This window comes from Montipora foliosa, chromosome 5 (assembly GCF_036669935.1).
Source record: "Montipora foliosa isolate CH-2021 chromosome 5, ASM3666993v2, whole genome shotgun sequence".
Taxonomy (NCBI): domain Eukaryota; kingdom Metazoa; phylum Cnidaria; class Anthozoa; order Scleractinia; family Acroporidae; genus Montipora; species Montipora foliosa.
Window position 1 is genome coordinate 17,875,936 of NC_090873.1, and position 15,000 is coordinate 17,890,935.

At 41.6% G+C, this 15,000-nt stretch overlaps 1 pseudogene; it reads right to left on the bottom strand.

Annotated features, from left to right (window-relative positions):
• Positions 1-11,721: 11,721 nt before the first annotated feature.
• On the bottom strand, positions 11,722-13,198 carry LOC138002307 (uncharacterized; annotated as a pseudogene).
• Between the last annotated feature and the right edge of the window lie 1,802 nt (positions 13,199-15,000).

A 15,000-nucleotide genomic window follows, 5' to 3' on the forward strand; every position in this document is an offset into this window, starting at 1 on the left:
TATTAAAAACTGGACCGGAATGGTCGCTTATTTGTTGACTTAATTTGTTGAATGGTAAACAACGTGATACTTGCGTGACTTGAACAGTTTCATTCACGTCGTGTTTACACGTAAGGTTGAGAGAAGAGTACAGTTGTTGATACCATTCATTCATTAAAATGCGAAACGCTAACCGACACATTTTCAAGGTAATACGATATTTCGATTGGGTTCTTGAATTTTCGTTTCAGTACGTACGAACTCCAACCGAAATTTCGTTTTCAGATTAGCGAATTTTCATCCTGTCTTCGAATTTTCGTGCGGCTCAGCAAAATTTCTTCGAAATTTAGGCCGAAAAATCACACTTCTTCCTCCGAAATTTTGAGAGAACATTCTTTTCGCATAGTACTGTACTAGATCTCATAGTATACCCACACCTATCACAGTGTACTATTTTTCCCGTCGAGGGTTGGAGAACTCTTCGTGAACAATACTTATTTAAACAATGAATGAATATTTCAACTGCCTGAACTGAGTGAATAATATACACTTTCACTGTTACTTCGTTACAGTCTACTGTCTTCAAATCTTCCTCGGAAACAAACACCTTTGAAAGGGTCTCATCAGCAATTTCTGTTACTACTGAACGTACCGTGGTAGAAAGTTTCTTCTTTCCGGCCCAAGAACGCACTTGAACAGGGGTAATACGATAAACTTTCCCGTTTTCAATCATTGGAATATGCTGTTCCCATATATCCACAACTACAATTCCAGTAGAATCTGCAAACGTAGTCTCCGCCAGCTTCAACTGCTTTGCACCAATCGTTGAAATGTCCCCAACACTTACAACTTTGCCGCTCAACGTGACATTATCCCATTCATTCGAACGACTAAATATGTCTTCAGTTGACAGGAGCTGCATATACGGCAGGCTCTCTTTGAACTGAAATGAATACTCCGTTTGTCCAGGTACCGATATCTTGGTCATGTCATTTATAATCTTCTCAGCATCTGAAGTGTTTGTAAAACGTTGAATCTTTACAGGCGTACGACATTTCTCGCTATCCATCAACAGCGGCCTTTGTGTTTAGAGTAAAGCAACGCTTCTTGCACCGGCTCATCTTTCATTTGTTAAAAAAGTGGAGATTACTCAATAGTTTTTTTCTTGTTACATTTTATCAGAGACAACTGATGCACATCGGCTATAATCGCTTCGTTGCCTGAACGCCTTGGTGGTGTAGTTGGCTCAGCAATTATTCCACTTGCTGTTGCCTCCATTGAAAGTTTCGTCGCCTTTGCTGAACTTATCATGCCATGCTTTTCGATGAACTTGTTGTTCTCCTCATTGAACTTGCTGAGCTCCTTGAATTTCCTACGCTCCTAGCAGTTGCGGGAGACCTGAAACTCGCCATCGAAAATGTTTTCATCCACCCCCTGCCGACCCTGTATTTATATCAGATGGTGTGACCGGATCGAAAATCCAAGGCTCGAAATTTACTCATCTTTGATTGGCTAACCTAAACTTGGCCAAAGTTCAAAAGCCATCTCGTCCTTCTGATAGGTGCTTTTCGTAAGTAACTAGAGGTGGTCGGTTACAAGAGTGCTTGCAAGATTCTAACTATTAGCCCTTAAACTTAAAGCCCCCACATGTACGCATTGCGGACCTATTTTTGGAAAAGGTGGCTGCTCAGATTTTTGGTTAAAAACAGGCGACAGGGGGGGCTCCATCAAGAGATGGCTGTACAAAATCTGGAGGCTCTAAGCTATGATTTAAATGTTGGTTTGCACCTATAAGAGGAAACGAAAGTTAGTTTAGGGGGGGTGATTATCCTGAGTTAGAGTTTGTGCCTTGGTTTTTTAATTATTTTGTCAGCCATAGTCAGTATTTACGTGATCGATCGCCTACAACTTTGAAATTACCAAGAACCCATCTCTTATATAGGCCTTAATTATAGTAAGTGGAAGTCTGAAAATATCTTAGCTTGACCCTTCAGGTGCCACAGGGATCCACATGCAAGAACCAGTAAAATAATTATAGTCAGTCCTTAGATCTAGAAGTTGCATTGTCGAGCCTTGGGTGGAGTTTGATCCTAGCTGCAATAATAGCTGTGAATAGAAAGAACTTTATTGTGCATCTGAAGTTGCTAAGTTACAGCATTAATGGGTAGCTTTTTGTAAATCCAGTCAGATATATATATATATATATTTATGTTTAAGGCGAATGGCTGGCCCATCGGAAGGGTGAGTGCAATGGCTGCCAGACATAACGACTAGTCCGTCAAACACAATGGTTCACCTCAAATGGGGGTGTACCAACACACCAACTTCGCCGGGGAATAGAACCTCGCCCCTACCAACAATGAACAAAAAACAAACAGACCAACAAAGAATTGCATCTAGGAGATGCCTCGTCTCACTTACACTCCTAAATGACAATTCCACAAAAACAACAAGAAAGACTCAAAACAAAATAAGCACGACCCAGCACAAAGGTGAAAAGCGACCGATTAAAAGCCACCCGTCAACAGACTTATCAAACGCCAAGACGTTGGTTCACCCCAGAAAAACAGCCAGGGCACGCACACGCAATATATATTTTTATGTTTAGTATGGGACGTTAAAGAACCCACTCACTATTCGATAAGAGTAGAGGACGTAGTCCCTGGTGTTGTGGTCTGACCTTATCTGGACGGGGGCATCTTTCATTTCCTAAAATAAAATTGTAAACTGTGTAATAAGCAGTCTGGCTAAAGTCCCCCGAAACACATTGTAAATTAGTCCTGAAAAGCCCCGAGGGGAGAGACTAATAGCTTCACTCACTCACTCACTCACTCACAACACAAAACAAGAACCTAAATATGCACCACCAAAGCATCATTGCGTAGCAAAGCCACCACACTATGAGCACCCCACTAACGAACAAAATATGATGCCGGCGGTCAGACCGGAAGTGTCAGAAAAACAAAGGAAGAGCAAACGAGTGAATGAGACTTGACACATTCCATGACATTGACAGCCGAGGAGCAAAAATCATTCCAAGCCCCCCAAATACAAAACTTGCAAACATTCAGCATATAAACAAAAACCCAAGGAACCACAGACAACTCATCAGCCAAGAAACCAAAAAGCACGTAACGAACCAAGATGGAAGGACAAAGAGGAGAAGCCAAGACAAGACGCTGACCGCCAGAGGACAGTGAAAAAACAGATGTTGAAGAGACTGGACCGGAACAGAACAAAAACAAGCAGTAGAAAGAGCATACCCAAAACCGGCAAGCCTCTCGGCCGTGTAAAGGACCCTGTGTGAAACGTTCCAACATAAATCAATAACAGGACGATCAAATCAAAAAAGAAAAGCTGATGCCAGGTACAAGACCAGTAAAGAGAACCAAAGAAAGGAAAGAACTTCTCCTCACAATGAGGAAAGACAGCATTCTCAGACAAAAGAAACAAATAAGCAGATTTTGTAGACATAAAGGAAACAGGACGAAAATCAATACCTGAACCAATACCCAAAGAAGATGTAGTAAGGGATCCTTTACACGCCTGCCAAGCAGTCAACAGAGAATGATAGAACAAGGGCAGGGAATCCAGAGAAAAACAAAGCGGAGCAGAAAAAACGAGATGCGGTTGAGCAGGAAGCAGGGAAGAAAACCAAAAAACCATGAAAGAAACCCAAGAAGACAGAGAATAAAGAAAACGACGAACCCACTGAACATGAAGAGCCATGACCTTACACTGAAAATCAACCAAACAGGAAGGCTGAACAACAACACGACGAGGGACCAAGTCCGGCTTACCGCTCCAGAAAAACTTAAAAAGTAATGTATTTAATTCCACACTGACCCACCGGGGAACATGGATAAGAGAGGCCACATACCACACACGGGAAAGGGCCAAGGCATTGATAACAAGTGCTCTTGCCCTTATACGTTAAAGAGCGTTGCCGCCAGGAGTTCAAAGTGTTTTCCACCGCGGTGATACACGGCCTCCAATTGTCTTCCTCAAGATTGCCCGGACCCAGAAAAACCCCCAACACCTTCACCTTCACCGACGACCAAGTAATGTTAACCGGTGAGTCAGTGCGACCATTCCAACAACCCAACCACAAACCCTCACATTTACCATAATTTAATTTAGCCCCCTACCCCCTCTCATACAAAGAATAAACATCAAATACAGCCAAAATAGCAGGAACAGAAGAAACAACCAGCGTAGTATCATCAGCGTAAGCAGAAACAACAGGCAAAGAACACGGAGAACCAGGAAGAGACAGACCAGAAATAACACCATTAGAACGTATATTACAAGCAAGAACCTCAGCCACTAAAACATAAAGGAGGGAGGACAGGGGACATCCCTGCCTCAACCCACGAGATAACTTAAAAGAATTTGAAATATAACCATTTACATTAACACTACTACTAACATTATTTTAAAATAAATTAACCCACCCAACAAAAGACTGCTCAAAACCCATTGCATACAAAGTAGAACGTAGGAATGTCCAATCAACCCTGTCGAAGGCCTTTTCTTGATCAAGAGATGAAGAGCAGCAGGAGCACCAGAAAAAGAACAAAAATCAACATCACGAAGAAAAGCAACATTTTCACCAATAAAATGGCTAGGAAAACCACAAGACTGATCTTTATCGACAACCAATTGCATTTACCTTAACAAGACGAGCAGCAATAGAACAAGACGTGATTTTGTAATCAACATTCAACAGGGAGATTGGACGCCAGTTTTTGGGATCAAAACGATCCCCTTTTTTAAAAGATAAAGTACTAATACCTCAGCGCTGAGAGCGAAACAAAGAACCCAAACCAAAAGCAGAATTCAAAACAGAATCTAAATCAAAACCCAGGACCAGGACCTTTACCACGGGTTATACCCTGAAGAGCAGCAAAACACTCCTCCTGGCTGACAAGACCTTCTCACCCCTCACTATCATGAAAAGGAAGAACTGAAGAAATATTGAAAAGAAGCTCAGCGCGAGCATTAGAGTCACGAGGAGCAGCAGAGAAAAGATTCAAATAGAAAGAGCGAAACACACCACACAACCCATCCTTATCCATAACCAAAGTACCATCACTAGCTCTCAGCGCCGACATATTACGGTCAGTGCCTTTTTTCTTTTCGAGCCAGAAGAAGTAAGCAGAGGAGGACTCACCCTCCTCCACCCACCTCAACCGGGCGCAAACCTGAGCACCACCCACCTCGCCGGGCACAAACCTGAGCACCTCAAGCAACCTCAGGATCCAGAGCACGAAGACGAGACAGAGTAGAAAGATAAACAGGAAGGAAAGAAAGATGACCGGAATCGATATGAACTTTTAATATGGGCAGCCAGTTTAGACAAAATATCACGTTCCACTAATTTACTTTTACTACGGTTAACACAACAATTTTTACTAATACGTTTAATATGGGATTTGCCGCTGTCCCACCACCCAGTGAGGGAAGAAAAAGAAGACTGACGAGACTGCCAGTAAGACCAAAAAGTTGAGATGAGGTCGATTTACTCGGCCTCATCCAAAACAGAACAATTGAGCTTCCACAGCCCCGGACCCGGAGGAACGGAGTTTGGGAGAGCCCATGAGAAAGAAAGAGCACAATGATCAGAAAAAGGACACGGTAGAATGTCTACAGAAGACACATAAGGCACCCAAGCATACGGAGAACGGATGAGGTCAATGCGCAATGCAAGGGCCCCATTGGGCCGGAACCAGCTAAAAGCAGAATGCAGGGTGTCTTTCACGCCAAATATCCACCACAACACTGACAACAAAGCAGAACTTTCCAGAGAAACATCAAGAGGACAAGACCCACGGCGATCCCAAACACGATCCAGGACCGTGTTGAAATCGCCGCAAAAAAGAGTAGGAATTGCAGGATCAATAGAATTAACATAAGGATTCAAAAACGCGTCACAATCTGGATTACGGTTGGGAGCATAAATAGAAGCAACACGGAGGACAGAACCACGAAAACGAAACTCAACCAAAACAAAACGACTATCAAACTCGCAAACAACAGACCGACAATCCAAGACCGAACGATACAGAACAACCACACCACAAGAATGATTCGTACCAAAAGAACCAGCACACAAATAACCAAAACGAGAAAACCAAGAAAGAAGATCATCATTATAGACTGAGTGGGTCTCCTGTAGACAAACTACCGAAGGAGAGAGATGGGACAACCACTGAAGAAAACCGAGACGCTTGTCACCATCTCTCAAGCCATTAACGTTAACAGAAATAACAGAGAGAGCCATAATAAAGCAAAAAGATTTGAGTGAAAAACCCATGACGAAAAAGAAGACAAAGAACGAAAAACTAACATGATGGTGAGACAACGGCAAGTTAATGGCGCCTAGCAGGCTTAGGCAACGAAGGACGACGGGAGGACCTATGAGGATCCGGGCTAAGAGGCGACCTCTCATCCCCGGAACGGGATGGGGAACGAGAGGACTTGCACAGAGCCATCCCCAAGCCAGAAGAAGTACTAACCCGTGGAGGAAGAGGAATGGCAAACTGACATGAGGGCTGGGAAGAGCCCCCAACCCGCCCCAAAGCAAACAGATCATCAGTAGATGACAGACTTTTGGACCATGGATGCCGTATCTTGCCTGGACGCAAGATGGGGCAGCAACTCCCCCGAAACATAACTACGCACAACTTTGATGGGAATCCACTGACCAGCCAGGGCTGGCTCACCACTTTGTCAAGCTCATTATCACGAAAATCGACACACATACTCTCAGCACCAGACTCAGGCTCAGCCGGATTCCCAGCAGGCACAACCTCTGGGACAACAGCAGGCTCAACAGTGCCAGGCACCACAACAGGAGCAGCCACAGCCACACAACACCATACATACATACATACTTAATTGACCGCTCCCCCATAGGGGCTTTTCAGGGCCAATGAAACACAACGAAATGAACAGAACAACAACAACTGTAAAGAATCCCAAATGGCCGGAGGCAAACCAGTTGGCTATTTACAAGTGCAGCTGAGAAGTTGAACCAGGGACTACCAGGAACAAATGAACGAGTGGTCAGAGCAGGTCTTGAACCCAGGATCTCGGGATCTCAAGGCAAGCGCCCTAACCACTGGGCCACACTGCCTCCTATATTATGAATTATGAACGTCCCCAACATCCGCATTAACGTCATTATCATAATCATCGCCATTATCATCACCATTATCATCATCATTATCATTCTCACTGTGGACATCAGTGGCCAGGTTACCTGGCACATATCATACAGGCTTCGGACAGTATCTCACAAAATGTCCAGCCTCATGACATCGTTTACACTTTCCCTTTAGAGGGCAGTCAGCCGCCTTGTGATTGTTATCACAAATATCACACACCAGTGGTTGCCCCTTGTACCAGACTCTGCAATTGACCCCATCAATAACAATATTTCGTTGGGTGTCATGCTTGCGCGCACAAGACGGGTACTGGTGTGCACGCCAGGGACATTGGACCACTGCTGATGACGGACCTCCTTTATGTCCCCAAAAAACTTAAGAGCCTCTTTAACCCGGTCATTGCTACCTTCATAGGGAAGCAAGTACACCATCATGAAGGTGATGGGGGTAGAAACAACCACGTCACTATGGACGTCACCAAAAGAGATGAACCCGGTCTCCTCATAGGTCTTTTTGTGGGCAGGGTCTATAAATGAGATACGGCTAATACCCCCCGGACAGACCTGGATTGAATCGACCAGGCCAGCCAGGGAGTCCACAATGATGCTGGCAACCCCGGCATGGGAAGTCCCAGCCAGGAAGCCGAACTTTATGATTACAGTACGCATGTTACGCAGAACCATTATTGACAATTAGTTTAAATTCTCTGATAAATTACCAATGCAATACTTTAACAATAAACTAAGATTAATCTTAAGCAGCTGCAAAAGGACTAAATTTAAATAGTTATTTTCACCTTTATATGTCACACTAATTCAAAATATAATGCCACTCAAATATTAAGATATATTGATGCAAATATGGAAGGTAAATGAACACCTAAATCACACTAAAGCAGTCACTCGCTTAAGGAGTAACTAATCAAGTCCCACAGAAACCCTTTGGACAAAATGCACAAAGGGAAACTACGGAAAAAGGTAACCAGTCGCTAAAGAAGCAAATAAGCAGGTAATTTAACAGTTTTAATATCACACTAAATAAATTCCCAAAAATAAGCTTTATAAATGAAAATTAAGGGCAGCCCTTAAACAGTCCTGCTTACAGAACAATCAAAAACCACCAGAACACACAAAAAAATGTAAAAGCTACAAGGAAAACCAAAAAGGACAATTCAAAGATGGACTAAATGAAGTAATAACCAAACAAAAATGCGGGCGCAAAAAGCCCTGGAAGTGAGAAAAACGAAAAGACTCTGCTTACCCGGGTTACCACAGAATGCGGAGCATTAGTCACTGGGAGGGTCACCGAAGAAAGGAAAGAAAACAAAAAAGACAAAGACAAGCACAACAAACCTTACCACACTCCAAAATGAAAAAAGAAGCCCACGCCACACTCCGATAGGAACGTCTCCCAGCAAAAATTGAAGTTTACCGTGCAGGGTTTGACTTTCACAGCCAAACATGCGTTCATGTAACAGCTCTGACGGGACTCCCCGGGAAGAGAAATACAGAAGGATATTGACAGATAACTTCTTTGAATTGCTTCATAATATCAGCATCAACATTAAAACACACCGGGCCATCTAGATCCAAGGCTTGACATATAGCATCCACCCCAGATATGTATACATATATATGTCAAGGATGGAGGTTAAGCTTATAAAGCCACTCCAAACTTCCAACACATGTGGTACATCTAAGCCGTACCACAGATTACTCAAACTAGCGAGCTAGTGAGCATCGGCAATGATTCATCCTAGTAAAGTGCTCAATTTGGACATGAAAGCAAAAGCTATTTAATGCCAAAGAGCTATATCTAACTGCAGACAGTACTGTTTCGGCCTTGTGGGCCTCATCAGTGCAGTGCTGATGTCTAGGATGGAGGTTGAGCTTGTAAAGCCACCCCAAATGTCCCACACATGTGGTACATCTAAGCCATGCCAGAGTGCTGATCAGTACTGTCTGCACTTAGATATAGCTCTTTGGCATTACAAAGCTTTTGCTTTCATGTCCAAATTGAGCACTCTACTAGGATGTCATTGCCGCTAGTAATTGCGCATGCTCACTAGCTCTCTAGGTTGAGCACTCTGGCATGGCTTAGATGTACCACATGTGTGGCTTTATAAGCTTAACCTCTATCCTAGACATCACCACTGCACTGATGAGGCCCAGAAGGCCGAAACAGTACTGTCTACAGTTAGTTATTTGTATATTTATTTAAGATATATGTAAGATATATATAAGATGTAAAGTGGAGAGGGAAAGAAAGGCTCTTTTGCACATTAGTTTAGCAGTCAATAATTACAAAAATAAGGAGGTAACAACGTTTCTGTGTGGAAAGAAATGTGAATTGTTAATTCCAAGGCCAACAAAGTGTTGAAGTATGACCAAGGTTGTTTCCATGCGAATTTCCGGTCGAGTATACATTGTGTTAAATCCTTTCATTGCTGTTTATGTATTGTATTTATTTGAGCATTCTTCTAAATTTCGTTTCATTTTTTAATTTCTCTTTAGTTCGAACCATAATCTTTATCATCACAACCACATCTCTACTCTCCTACTTGGGAATAAATAGTCTTATATTTTCATTGACAATTCTGCATGTGGTGGCTTAAGTTACACGTTCAATCTTGCTCCTAATCTACAAAGATATGATACGCCATGACCTTTCAAAGGTCACATCAGTTTGAAATTTGAAGCTCTACCCTGCTAGGGCATCGAGTTGAGTTTGGATCAACCACTTCGTTTGAGGAAGGGGCAGCAAGAGAGGCCTGATTACAAAAGCACATGATAAAATCAGAGCTCTGAAGACAGATCGATCAAACAGGTCTCTAGTTAAAGATAAACTCGTACATTTAAATACCCTTTTTGAGGATTTTTCTACAGCTCATGCCACATATCATTGTCTCAAAGACGAGTGCGATATTGACAAATTGAAGGAATACTTCAGCGCAGTTGAACAGTCAACGGAACAAATTATAGCCAATGTTGTATGGTTGATTAGATCCCAAAAACTTCCAGAGCAAGATCTCCCTCTGGAACTCAAGTAAATTAGGGCTTGACCGTCAACTATGAGTTGTCCCCTGCGATGCTTACATACCTGAGACTTGAATTCAAGATGGCGGGTGCATTTTCTCTCCTAGCCATTTTGGCATGGCATTGAAAGGTTATGTGCCAATGTTTTGGATTTGCCAGTAAATGATGGGATGCTGCATTTGTTACCAAAGGTTAGTTTCGTTTTTCTTTTATCTTTTGGTGACTCAGTGCCCAAAGTTTGATCAAAATAAGCTCCAGCTTATAACTGTTGTTCCAATTGAGCATCTTTTTGCGTAGAAAAATAAAAGGTTTTGTAGATTCTGATTTCTCAGCAAGTGATCTGATTTAAATTATTTTCTTTCTGATTAAGTTATTGGCCTGCCTCTATATTAAGGTTGTGCGTTTGGAAAAGTCTTTTAAGAGAAAATAAATTTTGATCAAGAATCTCGCAGATAGCATTAATTTGGCTTGTTAGACACAAGTTTTTTGGCAATGATATGCTGGTAGTTCATTTCTAATCTTCCAGTGCACTGAAGTAGAATTGAATCAGTAAAGTAAAAACCATGAGTTTTGGGTTTACAAATATACCAAGGTTTAATAATATTGCAGTCATTTTAATTTTTACAGCATCAATGGTTTTTCAAGACTGTCCTACATCAGAATTCATTTATCAACAACAATACCTCTGTAAAAGTGGAACTTGAATTGTAAAATAATTTGAATCATAGCCAAAGTTATATCAAACGTTAAAATATGAAGTACTCATAATAATTACGTAATTGTGGGTAGGGATGGTGTTGTTTTGTGTGGAACTGCTGTGAGGTTCTGCACATTACAGTATGAGATGAATCGTCTTGTATGCTTTCAGCACCAGAACTTGTACTTTAGCAAGGTGTGCTCCATAGTGTTCAATGTGATATCTGGATTTGAGGTTCTTGGCAACGTTCTGTTTCAGTTTCTCAAATTTCTGCACCTCTTCACAAGTTCCCAGGACTTGTTATATGGCTTTTTCTTTCTTGGGTACCAATGTATCTGACTTTTGTTGTTTTGTTGGTGGTTCTTGGGGTGAAGACTTGCCTTGCTCAGCCATTTTTCTTTTTCTCTCTCTATCACGAAGGAGTGAGTCAGGCATAAGTGGTGTTTCAGCCTCTGTTTGCAGTTGTGCTTTTACATTCATTTTTCTTGAGCATGTAACTTCTTCATTTCCATGATGATCACTGTAACCTTCACCGTTATCATCATCTTCAGGTTCATCATCACAGTCTGATAAGTCTTCATTCTCGGCATCCCGAGCCAACAGTTTCCATTTGAAACAGAGTTAACTGAATAGAGTGTAATGTGAAGTGCTAGATTTCAATCCCATATGAACCATGTGAGCGTTAGCCCTACAGATGGAAATGGCCCACACAAGGACAGAGAAAACTCTGACCAGGGTGGGAATTGAACCCACGACCTTCGGGTTAGATCTCCGCTGCTCTACCGACTGAGCTACAAGGTCAGACGGGACCATTTGAGTCTCATCACTGTTATTTTCATCATCAGTAGCAACTACCATCCACTGAACCAAGCAGCATGTCAGGGGGTCTTTCCCACTTACTAGAGCCACCTCTCATTTTTGTTGCAGGGATCTTCACCTTATCTTGCTCCATGTTTATAGAACTGGAACAGAAGTGGTACAGGTTTGGTCCCTCTTGTCTGGAGTTTGCTTCCTGTGGCCCATCAAAAAATTCAACATGGTCTTCCATCTCTTTCCACCAAACGCCCTGTCCTGGCTTCAGAAAATCAGGGATTAACTTTACGTGAGCTGCCCAGCTATCTGCATATTATTCCATCTCACTCTTAAAGATAACATTGTTGCCTAATTTGGGAAGTGACTCTGCCATCTTACTTATTTCTCTTTCCTCCTCCTTGAGAACACCGTCACTACCAGTGTTAGCTTTCTCTTATTGTAAGTGCAGCATTGCATTTGTGGATAGGTCTTCAATCCTTTTGCTCCAAGTTTTCATTGTTGTGTCTGACAACTTCTCAAACAGCATTTCAAATCATTTCTGCATTTGTAGCTCTGTACGAAACTACTCGAAGCAATTGACTGGAGTGGGTGACACAGCTGTGGAGGTACAGACCAAAGAGTTTCCTGTATGTCAAAACCTTTGGTGGTGTCAGCACTTTGCGGCATTGGATTGCATGCCTCCAGCAGAGGTTATGCAGGCTCAGGATCATCTTGGGGGATCTTGGTTCTTCTTGTGCATAGTAGATTTTAATCATTTCACTGAGGGTGACAAGAAGTAGGCTTATCTGACGACTAGTGATTGAGCAATGGTAACATATGTCAGAGTCTTCCTGTAATGAACATGCCTGAGTTTCTCTTTGCTAAACTGCATGGAAAGAAGTTCCTTTAGTGTAATGAGTGTATCAATATCAGTGATGTGATGTGGTAGCTCCTGTAATATATTCTTGATGTGATTCATGGAACAGTGAAGGGCCTCAAAGAACAATACCTCGTACTTCACAAGGTTGTGTTCTTCAACAGAAACATCATTTTTGTGAAAAAGGGCTGCAAACTTTGTGGTTCATCCAAGCATAGTGAACAATTCCTTTTGTAAGTCATCCTTTTTGCCTTTTGTAGAATTTCCTCTTGCCTGTAGCTCAGCTTTCAGCTCACCAACTTTCAAATCCTTAAAGGAGCGCAAGCTTCCCTTTCTTCCGGCAAAACCAGAGAGATCAGAATCACTTTTCAGTGTTTTGTACTTTCTTTGCAGGCTGTAATTAATGTTACCATCACACCATCTGCTGGGTACCATCTTCACAATCAGTGGCAGGGCTATCCCCATTCACGAATTGCATGATATCCCACACATCAACACTAAATTCTGTGACTGTGGGCTACCTCAACTCCCTGAGATCTTGGCGAGTTGGGATAAATTTCATCTGGTCCTCTGTAAATCTGCTTTGGCCTAAGATGTACAGCTGTGGTTCCTTTACTGTAGCTTGCACATATACATCTTTCCCTGTCATCTCCAACATCTCTTGTCTTCTTACCGTAATTTCCCGTTGTTTACCCGTGCTAGATTTATCGTAAATGATTGAAACATGTATTTCTCGTTCAGGCAATTACCTTTTCATAACGTTTTGAATCAAATAACCCTTCATCCATTGCTTTTGTTAACAAAATATCCTTTAGCATGTAGTTTGTATGTTTTCACACCTATTGTTTTTGATCTTCCATTGAATGATACCGCTTGTAAAAATCTGTTCTCAAAAAATCGATATCTCAGGATCTACTGACTCCAGGAAATCGCGTGAAACAGTAAAATACTCTCTACCTCAAGCCAGTCCTTGGCAGGAATATTTTACTGATGCGCCAAATATTCTGGTTTTGAGGAGGCTTGAAATAGTTACTCCTTTTTGGAAACAAAGAAACACATTCTGTCCTTAGATACAGTTAGGGTGAACATATCAAGACAAAATTTGGCCAGGGTCTTAAGTACACATCATAGATTGCTTGCATCACATTGTCCTTCAAAATATCGTTACCATGGCAACGATATAAGGCGTTTCTTTGAGCCTTAAAATCAACAGATGTTGTCTGTTTTGAAAAAATGGGACAGTGAAATCTTCCCTTTCAGTATTTAAAATTCAACAAAATCTGCAGGTCAGTTTTTTTTTTACCTGCAGAATTTCTTTTAAATGTGAAATATGAAGGTTTTAAATTAATCTAAGCTAACAGAGACGGCAACACAGAGAAGGAAGCCCAAAAATAACAACAGATACCATTTTATGGCATACTACAGACACATTGCCATAAGGAGCTATTTCATCGAAGAAATTATCACAGAACTCTCGGTTGCGTCCACGGTTGATTGATAAATCATTTGCATGTGCCTAAGGCACCATTCCTTTCATAGTCCCGCGCACATCAACGGTGACTGACAAATGAGCCTCGATCTTCCCAGGGAAGACTTCCTTATATAGCGCGCCTTCGGGTTTAAGAACCTAAAGAAAAAGTTGATTTGTTTGTTTTTTTTTTTTATCTAAATGCATGTGAACAAGGGCTTTTTAAATCCGTTTGCCCAACTGGTTTTTGTTTTGCCCCGACAGTGACAAGATAATTTTGCCCTTATGTGATAAGCACGTAATTGCAATAAGTTATCATAAAATTAGGGGGAAATCTCACTAGCTTGTGTTTTCTGAAGTTTGTTTAAAGCACCTAAACGGTCTTTAAGTGTTGGAGCGGGTCTTGTTTGAAGTTCGTCCTTTCTTGGTTGCATTGCCGTAGTTTGCCGATTCATTTTCCATCCCAAGCTGGCGTGTTTTATTGAAATACATCAAAATGTGACTGATCTCGTTTTCAGAGATAAAGTGAAAAAAAGTACATCATTAAAACTGCTCTTTGACCTTGAACTGACAAAGATTTTTTTCATGGCTTCTAATTTTAGCGTGATTTCTATTTGCTGGCTATTCACAGTTGACTCTGAAATTTCTTTTTTTCCTTTTCCATTCGCTCGCAGAGAGTGTGCTTGTTTTCTTTAAGAATAATTCATTCATTGCCAAACTGGTGAATTCCAGAGTAAATTTCACTCGAAAAACGGATACTCATCGCTTCGTGATTCATGCGATATTAGTTTTTAGCGTAAAATTTACCGTGGGATTCACTAGTTAGGCAATGAATTTTTCTATAGAAGAAAGCAAAGGAAATAATTTTATTAAAGCATCAACCGGAAACATCAAAATGTAGACAATTTAAAACCTTACATATGTTTTTGTGCATCGATAATCCAGAAATGTTCCAATTTCGTTACATTAAGAGAGATGAGTTT